The sequence below is a fragment of the Echinops telfairi genome, unplaced genomic scaffold, assembly GCF_000313985.2.
Source record: "Echinops telfairi isolate 266 unplaced genomic scaffold, ASM31398v2 ScPeMD7_31;HRSCAF=116, whole genome shotgun sequence".
Classification (NCBI taxonomy): Eukaryota; Metazoa; Chordata; class Mammalia; order Afrosoricida; family Tenrecidae; genus Echinops; species Echinops telfairi.
Genome location: NW_022103928.1, coordinates 62,187,219 through 62,200,212, shown reverse-complemented (window position 1 = coordinate 62,200,212; position 12,994 = coordinate 62,187,219). Strand labels below are relative to the sequence as shown.

Sequence of the window (12,994 nt, the reverse complement as noted above, 5' to 3'; positions counted from 1 at the left end):
GTGTGTGTGTGTGTGTGTGTGTGTGTGTGTGTGTGTGTGTGTGTGTGCACTAATCTACGTTTTCGGTGACGGCATTAAAAACTGGTGTGGTGAATGCCATTTTTAGCTGATTTGTATAAAGAGTAAAGATGTGGCCGTGTTAAGGTTGCAAAATGGAAGTGCTTCTTCACGTCAAAGAAGGCACATTGGTTACTAGAGGAGAAGGAGTCAGTTCTCGATTTCCAGCAAGCATTTCTTGTTGTTTCTTGCCTGCTTTGCAAAAGCACAGGAAGTCTTGTCGTTTCCGTTGCCTGTGATTCGGGTACATTCTTCACACTATGACGAGTGACACTTAATTGGACTCAGTAGAATTTGTGCCTGTAAAATAGCTGTTTTTCAGTTTTCACCGTACACATAATGCATGGAAATTAAAAAAAAAAAAAAAAGGGATTTCAAGTTCAGGGGTTTTGAAGTGGCCTGGGGCCTGTTCCAAGACATGTGCGCACCTGTTCTTAGGGTTCTCCCTCCACCTGCATTGCTGGAGGAACTGGTCACTCATTGTTGATTCCCCTTCCTTAATCCCATCTCCCATTCTTAAGAGCATGAAACAATGATTTCTTTCTAATTACAAAAAAGAAGAAGACTAAAAACAATAAAAAGAATACACAGTCTCTGTAACAGAAAGAACCAGCAGATATGAAAACATTTCAGGAGGAGGCGCACTGCCAAGAACCAAGGAAGGGTCCTGAAGGAAGAAGTTCAAGCTGCACTGAGAGCACTGGCCAAAAGCAGGGCTCCAGGGACGGGCAGAATTCCGCCTGAAATGTTTCAACAAGCTGAGGAAGCACTGGAAGCACTCGCTCGTCCATGTGCAGGATCTGGAGAGAGTTACCTGGCTAGCTGGCTGGAGAAGATCCATCTTTGCACCCATTCCAGAGAAAGGTGGACTCAACGGAAAGTGGAAATGACCGAACAGTGTCATCAACATCACTTGCATGTGAAATGTTGCTGAAGATCCACCAACAAGGGTGGCAACATTCAGGGACAGGGAGCTGGCAGCGGTGCAGGTCACATTCAGAAGGGGCGTGGAAGAAAGGATATTGTTGCTGATGTCAGATGGACCTGCCTCGAAGCAGAGCACCTCAGAAAGATGCTTATTTGTCAATGCGAAGGCATGTGACTGTGCGGATCACGACAAATTATGGGCAGCCATGGGAAGAACAGAAATACAGGAATCAAGAGACAATTGCGGACGACCGCACGGTTTAAAGTTCATCAACGTGTGCGACAGCAGGGCTGCCTCCTCTCGGCAGACTCGTTCATCTGTATGCTGAGCCAATCGCTGGAGGAGCGGGCACCGGGAGAAGACCACGGATCAGGTTGGGGGAGGATCATGAAGATGATGCAGGTTGCCCGCTGAAAGGGAGGAGCACTTGAAGCCCTTGCTGATGAGGATCAGGGCTGAAGCCTTCAGTGTGGTGACGACTCAGGGCAACGAAAAGGAACATCCTCACAGCTGAGCCAAATGGAGAAAAGACTGAAGACATCAAGGATTTTGTCTTGCTTGGATCTGTCATCAGTGCCCACGGAAGCAGTCAGGAATCAAAGGACACATTGCATTGGGTAAATCTGCTGAACACGACCTCTTCAAACTGTCGAAAAGCAAGGCTGTTACTTGCAGGACTAAGGCGCGCCTGACCCAAGCCATGGTGTTCTCCGTGGCCTCCTCTGCCTGTGGAAGTTGGGCACTGACTAAGGGAGACCGAGGAAGAGTGGGCGCATTTGAGCCCCGGTGCTGACCGACTGCGAACAGAACCAACAAGCCTGTCTTGGAAAGCGTGCAGCCAGAATGCTCCTTGGAGCAAAGGATGGCGCCTCTTCTCTCAGGTGCTTTGCACATGCTATCAGGAGAGACGTGCACCCACGTGCTTTCCACCCTGCTTGGTCGAGGAGAGGAACCACTGCCCCAGAAGTCTCCAAACAACGTAACAGGCTTATCTTCACTTCCACGACATAGCGTGTATGAAATCCTGCTCCATGCGTTTCTATGGGTTCCTGTGAGGACCCCAAAGTGCCTCCTACCCAGGGGAGGCTTCAGGCTAGGCCGTGCTAGAAACCCTCAGGGACAATGACTTCACAGAGGATCCGTTTCTGATGCCTTTCTCTCGCCTTGCCTTGATCAGAGAGGATTCCCAATATATCGATGAATCGGGTGACACTGATTCCCATTTATGAGAGGTAATTCATTTAAATACATAATGTGCTTTTATTCCGTGTCAGGTCCTGGGAAGCCAAAGGGGCCACTCAAGTGAGCCTTTTACACTTCAGGATCACTTACTATCCAATTGTGTGACCTTGGACACACAAGCCTCAGTTCCCTCATCTGTTAAATGTTGGCTAGTAAGGGTATCCTGTTTCACAGCTTCAAATCATCAGAGCTACCTCCCAAGTAAGTAAACTAATACACTTAAAAACAAAGTGTCTAATGCCTATTATGTATGTAAAGGTGGATGCATAATTACTCTCAGCTGCTTCCGCTGGGAAGAAATTATGGTATCAAACAATAACATACACTTGCTTTCTTCAACAAATCAATTGCAAAAAAAGAGGAGAGGATTAGAAAGAGGAAGAGAAACAATGTAGATCGCAGCTATTTGAGAGCGCATAATTCTGGTCAACTGGCCAATTGGAAATTATTTGGATGCAATGCAAGCAAACATTAAAAAAACATTTATGAGACAATCGGGGAATTGGGATGTAATTGGGTCTTTGACAGTACTAGGAGGATAGTTATTTTTACTGAGAAAATAGTATTACAAAGTATGATATGATTTTTGTTTTTCTTAAGTTTTCTCAGTAGTACATGTTGAGATAATTTGGGATAAAATTAGTTCTCCAAATCTTAGTTTTCCCTTAAAATGACGTCGGGGGAGATGTGGGTGGAGCGACAGGCAACACAATATGAGCCTAAGGCGATGACTGAGGCCCATCCTATGCTCCCTACGTTTGTAAATATTTGGAATTTTCTATGACTGGAGTTCAAGATGAAAAAGATACATGCCATGTGAAAATCAGAACTTTAAATGGATCTGTAGAAGTGTTTATTCTGTCTGAATTCAATGTGGCCCAGGAGTTTCAGATTCCACCCTCTAGTGGAGGATGAAGGGACAGCTGACTCATCTTGCCAGTTGGAAGCAACTCCATCACCAGTAGCTAAAACACTCTTTCTTCCCATCCTCATATCTACCCCTAGGCTTCCGACAGTCAGAGAGAGGACCTGGGGCCCGCCGCCCTCTGTGCTATGTCCGAGTAGCCGATGTCCACCCTTGGCATCAACCAACGGCCGCAGTCCCAGGACGGTCCCTGACGCGGTTCTTGCCCTCTGAGGCTTTCTCTCGCCTCAGAGGATTCTCCCGGGGTCTGTCGTGCTCAGAATTAGACAGGGCTTCCCTTGGGGCCTCTTGGAAGCTTTGCCCAAACTACAGGAGCTTGGGGTCCTGTGAGGCTGGCCTCTGCCACAGCCATTTCCCATGGCCTCGTCTCCCAAAGATGGCCCTAAGAACCAAGCGAACTCTCCTGCTTTAGCTCATCAAATACCCTGCCACACAAAGGAAGCCACGCACGCCCTCGCTTTCCGACTGCAATAACAAGCCCCCTGATCGGCCTCTGTCTGCCTGCAGTTGCAGCTCAAACGCAGTCTCCCTTTTCAGAGGGAAAACTGCTGCCCTGCTTTCAGACATGCTCTGCTCTGAGCTCCGGCCCTTGCTAATACAATCCTGGCCTTTGGGGCAACAGCCTTGACGTCATCTCAGAGGTTCTCAGAGAGGCAGACGCCACATGTGATGGACCTGAAATTGTCCTGGACAAGATTCCCATGTCACTAAGCTCACTCCTGTGTGAGACACAGTGGCTCACCATGTAGGCCTGGTCCTTCCAGCCTGGATCTTCATCGGCAAGGTCAAACCCCCCCCACAAAACCTGTTCTCTCTTTCTGCAAGGCTGCCCAATCCAGATCAAAACACCTGGAAACGATTTGGAAGCACAAGGGGATACTGTCGCTTCTTCCATGAAAAACATGAGTGCCTTTGCAATAATTGCCAGGAAGAGGCAGGAGCACCCACCGGGAATGAAAATCACATCGGTTACGATTTCCGAAAATACGTGCCCTGCAGGCGCTCATTCCCAGGAGATGATTAAAAGTCAACCTGAAATACAGCGAAGACCCCATGACGGAGGGTTGGCCACGAATGCAGTGGACACGGGCAAGCTGTCAACCACTCGCCTGTCAGCTGGTTGCAGGGCAGTGGCTTGTGTGCTGCTGGGATGCTGGGAGCCATGTCGTTGGTATTACACACACCAGCAGGGTCACCCAAAGCGAGCAGGTTTCAGCGGAGTTTCCAGACTAGGAAGAGACAATGGAGAAGGCAGAGCCGTTCACGGCACAGGAGTTCGGCACGGACAACTCTGTGGACAGCACGGACACATTCAAGGTTACTGACACCCCATGAATCGAAGCGGGACACTGGCAGAGACGGTGCCAGAAGAGGGGACCTTCAGGTCGAAGGCTCTCAAACTCGGACCGAGGAAGCGCTGCCTTCTCCAAGTAGAGCCCCCGTACCCAGGTGACTGGAGGAAAGCCAATGGAAGTACAGCCTTGGGACCTTCACTTGCTGATGGGACACGATCCCTGACGAGAATCAGCAGCTGTACCACTAGGTGAGCAATTAGAAGTATGAATAAAAAAATATTGCAAGTTGTTCAACATGAAACGGAACACATAAAGATCGATATTCTAGATGTCGTGAGCTGAAATGGACTGGTCTTGGTCCATCTGAATCAGAAAACGGCATGGTCTACCATGCTGGGAAGGGGACAATCAGAGGAACAGTGCTGCGTTCATCACCAGAGTGGACATGCCAAGATCTCTCTGTGTGAAGGAGACGGTCTGCCCAGTGCCAGGGAGTCCAATCAACGCAACTATTATTCCAATGTATGCACCCACCGTTAAAGCTAGTAGTGAAGAATTGGAATGATTCTACCGATGTCTTCAGTCGGAGACCGAGCAGACATGAAATCAAGCTGCGTTGATGACTGCTGGCGATTGGAATACACAAGTGGGAAACACAGAGGCCAGCAGAGCAGTTAAAACACGGTGATGGAATGGAAGAGAAGCTGCAGGTGGCAAGCCAGGATTTTGCAAGACCAATGACTTCTTTGTCGCAAATGCCTTTTTCCCAGCAACACAAAGGGTGGCTACCCATGGGAATGTCCCCAGATAGAACACAGGTCCATCAGCTGGACTGCATCTGAATGAGATATCGCCAAGTGGTCTTACTTGCCGCACCCAACACCATGTAAAGCAATGAGAGCAGGGAACGCCACACCCCGTTCGCAGCCAGGAACGGGCACCTCAGTGGTTCTGGGGTTTCCCTATGGGCTTAGGTAGTTTCTTGTCTTCTGGCTGTGAGGAGGCCAGATCTGAAGCTGAGCACTGCCCTCACAGGGAAGCCCGCTTCTCCAGGCAAAGGGGAAATGACATGAGAGCCTTCCCGAACCGGCTCCCTCTCCCGGCCTTCTTTAAGCCCCCCGCCCAGACGAGCTTCCCTGAAATAGTTTTATTGCTACCACTTCCTTGATGGCTGCATCCTGTTGCCAGGCCACGTGCAGAATGCACGTCAGTCTACGTCCCACCCTTGTCCAAAGCCCTTTGATGGTTTCCTAAAGTTCTAGAATAAAGTCTTGATAGCTCAGCAGGCTCAAGTAGATCTCAAAAATCCAGCTCTGACACACCTTTTCAGTCTTATGAAAATCTCTCTCTTTCTCACCCACCCTGCTACAGACACGCAAAACCTGTCTGTCCATTGTGGTCGCCACTAGCCACATGGACTAGTGTCTGAGCCTAGTCAGCAGCACATCAGAAGACAAGCCTGTCAATCAACTTCTGAAAAGTCAACCACTGTAAACCTACAGCGCTGGCCTCCACTAGGACTCCATCACGATCGAATTGTGTGCCCTTGCCAAAGGATGTGTTGTCAACCCGACTTCTCAAGCTCTGGCTATAATCCCACTTGGGCCTGCCTTGCTCCTTTGTGCTGTTCGTGAAGCAGAATGGCGTCAGCGCTGGGTCTATCTTGAGTTCACCTTTACTGCGGTATGAGAGAGATTGCACGCAGGCTGGCAGGGAGATGGGGGTGAGAGAGATGTCAGGCCACGTGAAGATTGCTCAGGCACAGAAGCGCAAAGAGCCAAGGGCCTTCGTTTAGAAGGGGGCAGCCTGAATTTGGAGTTCCAGCTTCCTGACCTGCGAGAAAACCTAGGCCTGTCTGTGAAAGGCCCCCGTGGGGGTGTTTCTGTTGGTGCAGCGCGGGGGGCACTGAGACAGCCCAGGCAGCAGCAGCCAGTGTTGGGCTTTGGTTCTCTGGTTTAACCACGCGTGACTCGGTCAGCCACTCTGTCCCACCAGCCACAGTGCGAATGCTCGGGAGTCGTGGGACACGAATGGCTACCCTACCACACCGTCCATTTCTAAACTGTCCTCTGCTCCTTTGGGAAACACCACTCCGATGGGAAGTGTCTCTAATTCTTCGTCTACCGGGCCACGTGCATTTCCTCATGAATTCACGCACACGTGAGAGTTCTCACACGTGTCTTTGCCTTGGCCTTCTCGACACCGAAGTACAAAAAGGAAGGCACCTTCAGCAGACCAGAATCATCTCGCGTCTGTGCGCACAACTGAAGCTAGCTTTTCACCTGTTGGACTTGATTTACTTGTGGGTGACACCACAGTGGGTGTTGGCCTCCAGTGACAGGGGAGGACCCAGAACAAAACAGAACACCAGAAGCAGACATGGAAAGATCATGAGACCAGTTACGGTGAAGGAAAATCACCCATGCCCCCCTCCCCCACCAAACCATCCAAAGGCACCCACCTTCCCAGGAAGGAGGAAAGATGGGTGTGGATAATCTTGACTCTGAACTATGAAAAAGCTTCCAACAGACTGAGAGAGAGCCAGGAAGTATTCAGACTGACAATGTACACAGCTTTCCCTTCGAGCAGTTAATCATCTTTGAAAGCGTGGACGTGTAAAATGCGAGGTTTGGGTCACTTTGGGGATTTCCTTTTAAGGAAAGTTCCTTTCTCCCTCAGCAGCAGTCCATGACACTTCGCATATGCATGTTGTCCTCAGAAGCCAGTGCAAGGGTGGGGGCGTCCCCAGCCAGCTGCCCCACAGACAGCAGCTGTCCAGAGAGCAGAAGGCGCCTCCCCCACTCAATCTGTCCAAGGAGTTTCACACACGCCCGCACGCGCGCGCCCACATACACTCACACTCACACACACACACACACTCACTCACATACATACACAATCACACACATGCTCACTCACATACTCACACTCACACACACTTAACTCACATACACACATTTTCACACACACTCACATACACACACCCACACACTCTCTCACTCACACTCACATACTCTCACTCATACGCATTCATGCACACACTCACACCCGCTCACACACTCACTCATACTCACTCACACATGTTCACACACGCATACACACTCACACCAACACACACTGATATTCACATACTCACACTCACAGATGCACTCCCTCACACCCTTTCACACACACACTAACACATTCGCATACACACATTCTCACATGCTCAAACACACATTCACTCATTCACACACACACTCACACTCAAACATGCACACACTCTCTCACACACACACACATTTAATGTGACCAAACACACAAAACGTATCGGTTAGTTGGGAAACAAACTGCAAAGCCATCAGTGTGGGCGCAAGAGAACCTTTTTAAAGAGGAAAGGAATTCAATTATTCTTACCAAAAAAAGGGCAACCCAATAAATTTCCCCCAGAACAATCAGCAGGCCCACAAGCAGACTTCCAGTATGAAATGGTCACACCTGAAGAACACCCCCAAAGGAATCCACAGGCACGTTTCCATTGGGAAGCAGCCACGGTCATTGTTATTCTGCCCTGGTCAAGAGTGTGCTGGTGGTGAGACATTACACTCTAGCTTCTCAATGCCCGCAACGCAGGAGAGAGAAGCCCATACCTGTGTGTGTGTGTGTGTGTGTGTGTGTGTGTGTGTGTGTGTGTGTGAAGGGGGTGCCATGTGAGCGTCTGAAACCCTGAGAGGAGGACTCAAATCCAGCACCTTAGCTCAAAACAGGATCAAGACATCGGCTACAGCGCAGCAGCGACTGCGGCCCCCTCTGGCCTGTAGCAGTGTGCTTCCCCAGCAGGGCCTCCCGCCTGCGTGTTTCCCTCTGTGTCTGCTCCCACGCAGCCCAGGGAGGTCTGAAGACCAGTCTAAAGGGCCATCCCAGCACCCCAAAGCCCTTTTCCCGAAGCTTCTAATGGTTCAACCAAAAATGTGGAATGATCAAAGAAACCCCCGGTCCTGACCTAGCCCACCTGTGACAATGATGCCGTGACAAACATGCCCAAAGCAGGAGCTGGGAATGGCAGGGCAGTCTTCTCTTCTCCCACGGTCCTGGAGACCAGATGTCCACGGTCAAGGCAGTGGCCAGGCCAGACTTTTTCTGGAGGCTTTTAGGAAGAGTCACCTCTCTCCTGGTCTGCCTTCTGGTGGCGGTGATATCGCTTGGCTTCCTGAATTTGTGGGCCCCTCGCTCCAGTGTCTGGCTCCATGGGGACATTATCTTCCATTCTGCGCAGCTGGTCACTGGACTGAATGGGTCTGGGTGGTATTGGGAGGTTATCTGTTGGGCTGGTAACACAAAGGTTAATAGTTCAAATCTTCCAGCCGCTCCAAGGGAGAAAGATGAAGTGGTCTGTTCCAATAAACACTTACAGCCTTGGAAACCCACAGGAGAAGTTCTACGTTGTCCAACAGGGTGGCGATGAGCCAGAATCAACTTACTGGCGATGAGTTTTTAATTTTTAAAGTTTGAAGTTCAGACCCACCTGGACATGCAGGATGATCCCATCTCGAGGTGCTTAGTGACATCTGAAGAGACCCTGTTTCGAAAGAAGGTCCTTCACGTGTTTGGAGGATGTCGACAGGGGCTGTCTTCCGGGCACCACGATTCAGCCACTAAATATCACGGATGGGGATTCCCATCTTGTCTCTATCAAGGCACGTAGGGGTGTCACTGCCTCCTATCCGGGAACCTTGTGGGTTTCAGAGCTGAAAGCCCCGTTTCTCAGACGCATCCTCACTCACAGGCAGAGCGGGGCGATCGATCAGCCCTGTGTAAGCGTGATGATATCCTGCACACCGGTGGGCACATGCAGACGTGTCTCTTTTGTTCACGGAAACATAGCTACTGAAGCAAGTGTGAGTCTGTTCATCAGGACGGGGTTCAAAGCCCATCCCTTCTACTTCCCCACTGTGTGAACCTTACCTCCCCACGCCTCCGTTCCAACATATGAGACACAGAGACCGCAGAGCCTGCCTCAAGAATTACAGGAGCACTAAGTGGGAGAATGAGCTCAAACGGAGGCTTCAGTAAATCACACCTATTTTCCCATTGTCCTCTTTATCTTAGCACCACGACTTTCGTTTTAGCAAGAATATGCACATGTCGGGACCTGGATCATGAGGGAGGACATGCTGATCTCACATCTCACGACCTGTGCTCAGAGGTTAGGACCCTGTAGTGTCAGTGTTACGGCCATAAATACGGTGTCACCCTCAAAGTGTCGAACACAGAAACCGCTCACATCCTTCTTCACCATCTAGAACGAACGATAAATTTGGGGCAACCAATGCAAAAAGCAAATGAAAATGAACCCGACATTCACCAATGGAGCCAAAGAATTGCGATGCCCCGCCTTGTCCCATGGGTGATTACACTCTCCTTTCCTGCTCAGCCCCTGGGTGAACTGGAGCCTGTGCATGGTCCCGACAGCCTGCTCTGTCTACATAGAGAGTGATCGAAGTGCCTCTCCCTCGCCTCCGTGGCGGGCTGCAGCTCCCTGTAGAGAGGCAGACTCGGTCTCCAGAAAGAAGTGGAACAAAAGTGGAGCAAGAAGATGTGTGAAAAAGTCACCCCAGGGCATTGTGGGTCACGTGTTGGGCTATTAACCTCAAGGCCAGCAGTTCAAATCCACAAGCAGCTCTGTGGGTGGAAGATGAGGCATTCTGGACCCGTGAAGGTCTACATCGACAGAAACCCTTCAGGGAAGTTCTACTCTGACCCAAAGGGTTGCTGTAAGTCAAAATCGACTCAGTGCAGTGGGTTTTTCTGTCCCGGGGTGGGGGAGTGAGCCAGGCCTGCTGGATCCGAGCAAGATGGCCTGGGGCATCGGGATCTGAGGCAGCGTGATGTGCAGATGACATAGCTTCGCATGCTGAAAGCGAGGGGGCTGGAGGATCCACGAGGGCAGCCTTCAGAATGGATGACACCTTCACCTCGGGAAAACAAAACCCTCCTTTGGAAACAGAATTCCTCCTGGACGTTGTCAGGGATTTCGTGTTCCTGAGACGGCACACTCACAGAAGCTGGGAAATTAAATAATGTGGGTAAACCTGCTGCACAAAACCTCTTTCATGGTTCAGGCACAAAAGAGGTCACTCGAGGACTCAGGCAGGGCTGACCCCAGCCACGGCCATCTGCATTTGTGAGCGGGGCAGGGAGGACGGGAGACCGGAGGAGAGCAGCTGCACTTGACTCAGGGGGCTGCTGAGGGGCACTGACTCTTCCATGGGTTTCCAGGGAACCCACGGATCTCTCATGGCAGCAGGACGGCCAGTGTGCCCCTTCCCAGCCCGACGGCAAGACTTCATCAGCCACAGTTTGGACGTCTTATGAGCAGAGACCGGAGAAAGACAGACAGCATGCTCACCAAGAGGAGAAGACATGGAATACGGAAAGACAGAGTGGCCGCACCATGGAGTCAGAAGCAGCAACAACCGCGAGGCTGGCACAGCACCGAGTCCCACGTGTGCACACGGGTGATGGCGGGTTGGCATCGACTGCATGGCACAAGACAAGGCATGAGGTTGTGACCGGTGCCAGCTGCTCTCCAGTCAGCTTTTACCCAGGGGGATGTCAGCTTCCACATCACCGTCCTGGTTATATCGGTGGCCAGACTATCTCACCGAGGGTCTCCCACGCCCCCTCTGGTCCCCAAACAGGCTTCCTCCTGCAGACGGCGTTCCCAACCTAAGTGAGTCAGACAATGCTCTGTTATGGTCCACCAGTCTGTCTTACCTGAGAGCTACGGTTGCAGGGAAACCTCTCCAGCCTGGGTAACCCTGCTGACATTGGAAACACCATTGATATCACAGTAACAGGATCATAGTAACATGCTGTGTTAGTCCAGGTTGACTAGAGAAATAAATCCATGCATATGTGTGTAAGAGAGAACTTTATATCAGAGTAATTGTATATTGAGAAAACATCCCAGCCCAGTCTAGATCAAGTCAACGAGTCTGATATTAGCCCATATATCAAATACCAATCTATCAATTCCTCTTCAGACTCACGCAACACATGCAATGATGCTGAGGGGAGGAAGATCACAGGTCAGCGGGTGGAGAATCTTATGGATCCAGTGGCGGTGGAAGCAACTCCGCGCTGGCGTAGCTCTCCATGTGGTTCCTCCAGCTCCAGCACTCTGGTTCCATCGGTGTAGCTCCATGTGTCTTGTCAGCAGGAAGGCCAAGCGGAGAGAGTATTGGCTTCCAGTGAGCTCTTCTTCTCCTTCACGCCTCCAAATAAGGTCATCAAGCTGCAACCTGATTGACAGGATAGACTCCACCCCTTCGCAAGTTGACAGGAGATTATGTAACTGCCAAGCATGCAACCTATCACAATGTAACAAAGTAACAGTCAGGGGTGGGGGCATGATACCTGGCAAGTTGAAAATGCTCACATGACCAGTGCTTAGTTATGCGGACAGCCTTGAATTCCACAGAGCAAAGGCCTGAGGGGAAACATATACTCTGTGTGGTCTTGTGTATCAAAGGGGTGCTCCCCATCCCCACCCCCTCCATCACAGGACCTGGGGTGCGACGTGTGCCTGCCCTTCATGCCAGGTGTCTGTCCACGCACTTCCCCAGAGGCTATGCCCAAAGCCCCCCCTCATGCAGCCCCCTTGACCTGACTCCAGGATGGGGACCGGGCCTCCTGCATCCCATTCCCTAAGCACAAGGAGAGTCAGAGTCGAGGGTTCCGGTGAAATGACGGAAGGGATGAATGATCCTCTGGGCCTCGCAGACTCATTGTTCCCAGTTCTCCCTGCTGACTAGTTCCTTCTCGGGCGTCTGCATGGCGCCCCTTCCTCCTTCTGCACCTGAGAACCTGATTTGGTGGTGGAGGTAGGTGCCCTTCCTCTCAGGACAAGCAGCTGGGTCTCCCTAAACAATCCTGCACTCCGCTCCCCCCAACCCCTACCCCCTCCCCGCCCCCGTGAGGATCCAGTGCTGACATTTAGGAGACAGTTCATGAGGGGCAGAGCCCAGAGGGGGTGTGGGATCAGGCAGGGAAGGGGCGGCAGGGGATGCCCTGGAAGAGAACCCACGCTGCATGGCTATTGCGACTGCCAGGGAGGAGCAGCGTGGGGATCTCAGAGAAAGCAGCAGAGGCTTCTAGCCTGGGTGCCGGGGTCAGGGATCATGTCCATGGCAGTCAGGAGCGAGGTGGGATTTGAGGAGGGGTTCTGTAAGGGAAGCATGAGCTCCTGTCTGCAAGGCATTCAGAACGGTGAGGTCCACACGGCTTTGCCCTTCCATAGTGTCAGTCTAGTGGGGAAGGCACTCAGGCAGATTTAATAACAGTTAACCATCTGCTACGAGAGACATGAGTCCCGGGGGCAAGATGGCGGTAACGGAAATGGCGTTGGTGGGAGCCCCCGGGCAGTGCTGCAGGAGGGAACAGGGCCCCGCTGTGGCACCCCGCGGGCTTCCATGCTTCGGGATCCACTCCACACACCCAACAACAATCCCCCATTAGACCCCGAATCCACTCCACACACCCAACAACAATCCCCCATTAGACCCC

The 12,994-nt window shown here is 51.3% G+C and overlaps 1 protein-coding gene and 1 pseudogene across 4 annotated transcripts in view; one reads left to right on the top strand and one right to left on the bottom strand.

The window, feature by feature from the left end:
• The window catches only part of ERC2 (ELKS/RAB6-interacting/CAST family member 2), a 987,816-nt gene that overhangs the window by 793,864 nt on the left and 180,958 nt on the right, over positions 1-12,994 (bottom strand). The gene's annotated exons all lie outside the window — the stretch shown is intronic.
• LOC115869539 overlaps positions 1-12,994 on the top strand; it is a 30,634-nt pseudogene that overhangs the window by 1,712 nt on the left and 15,928 nt on the right.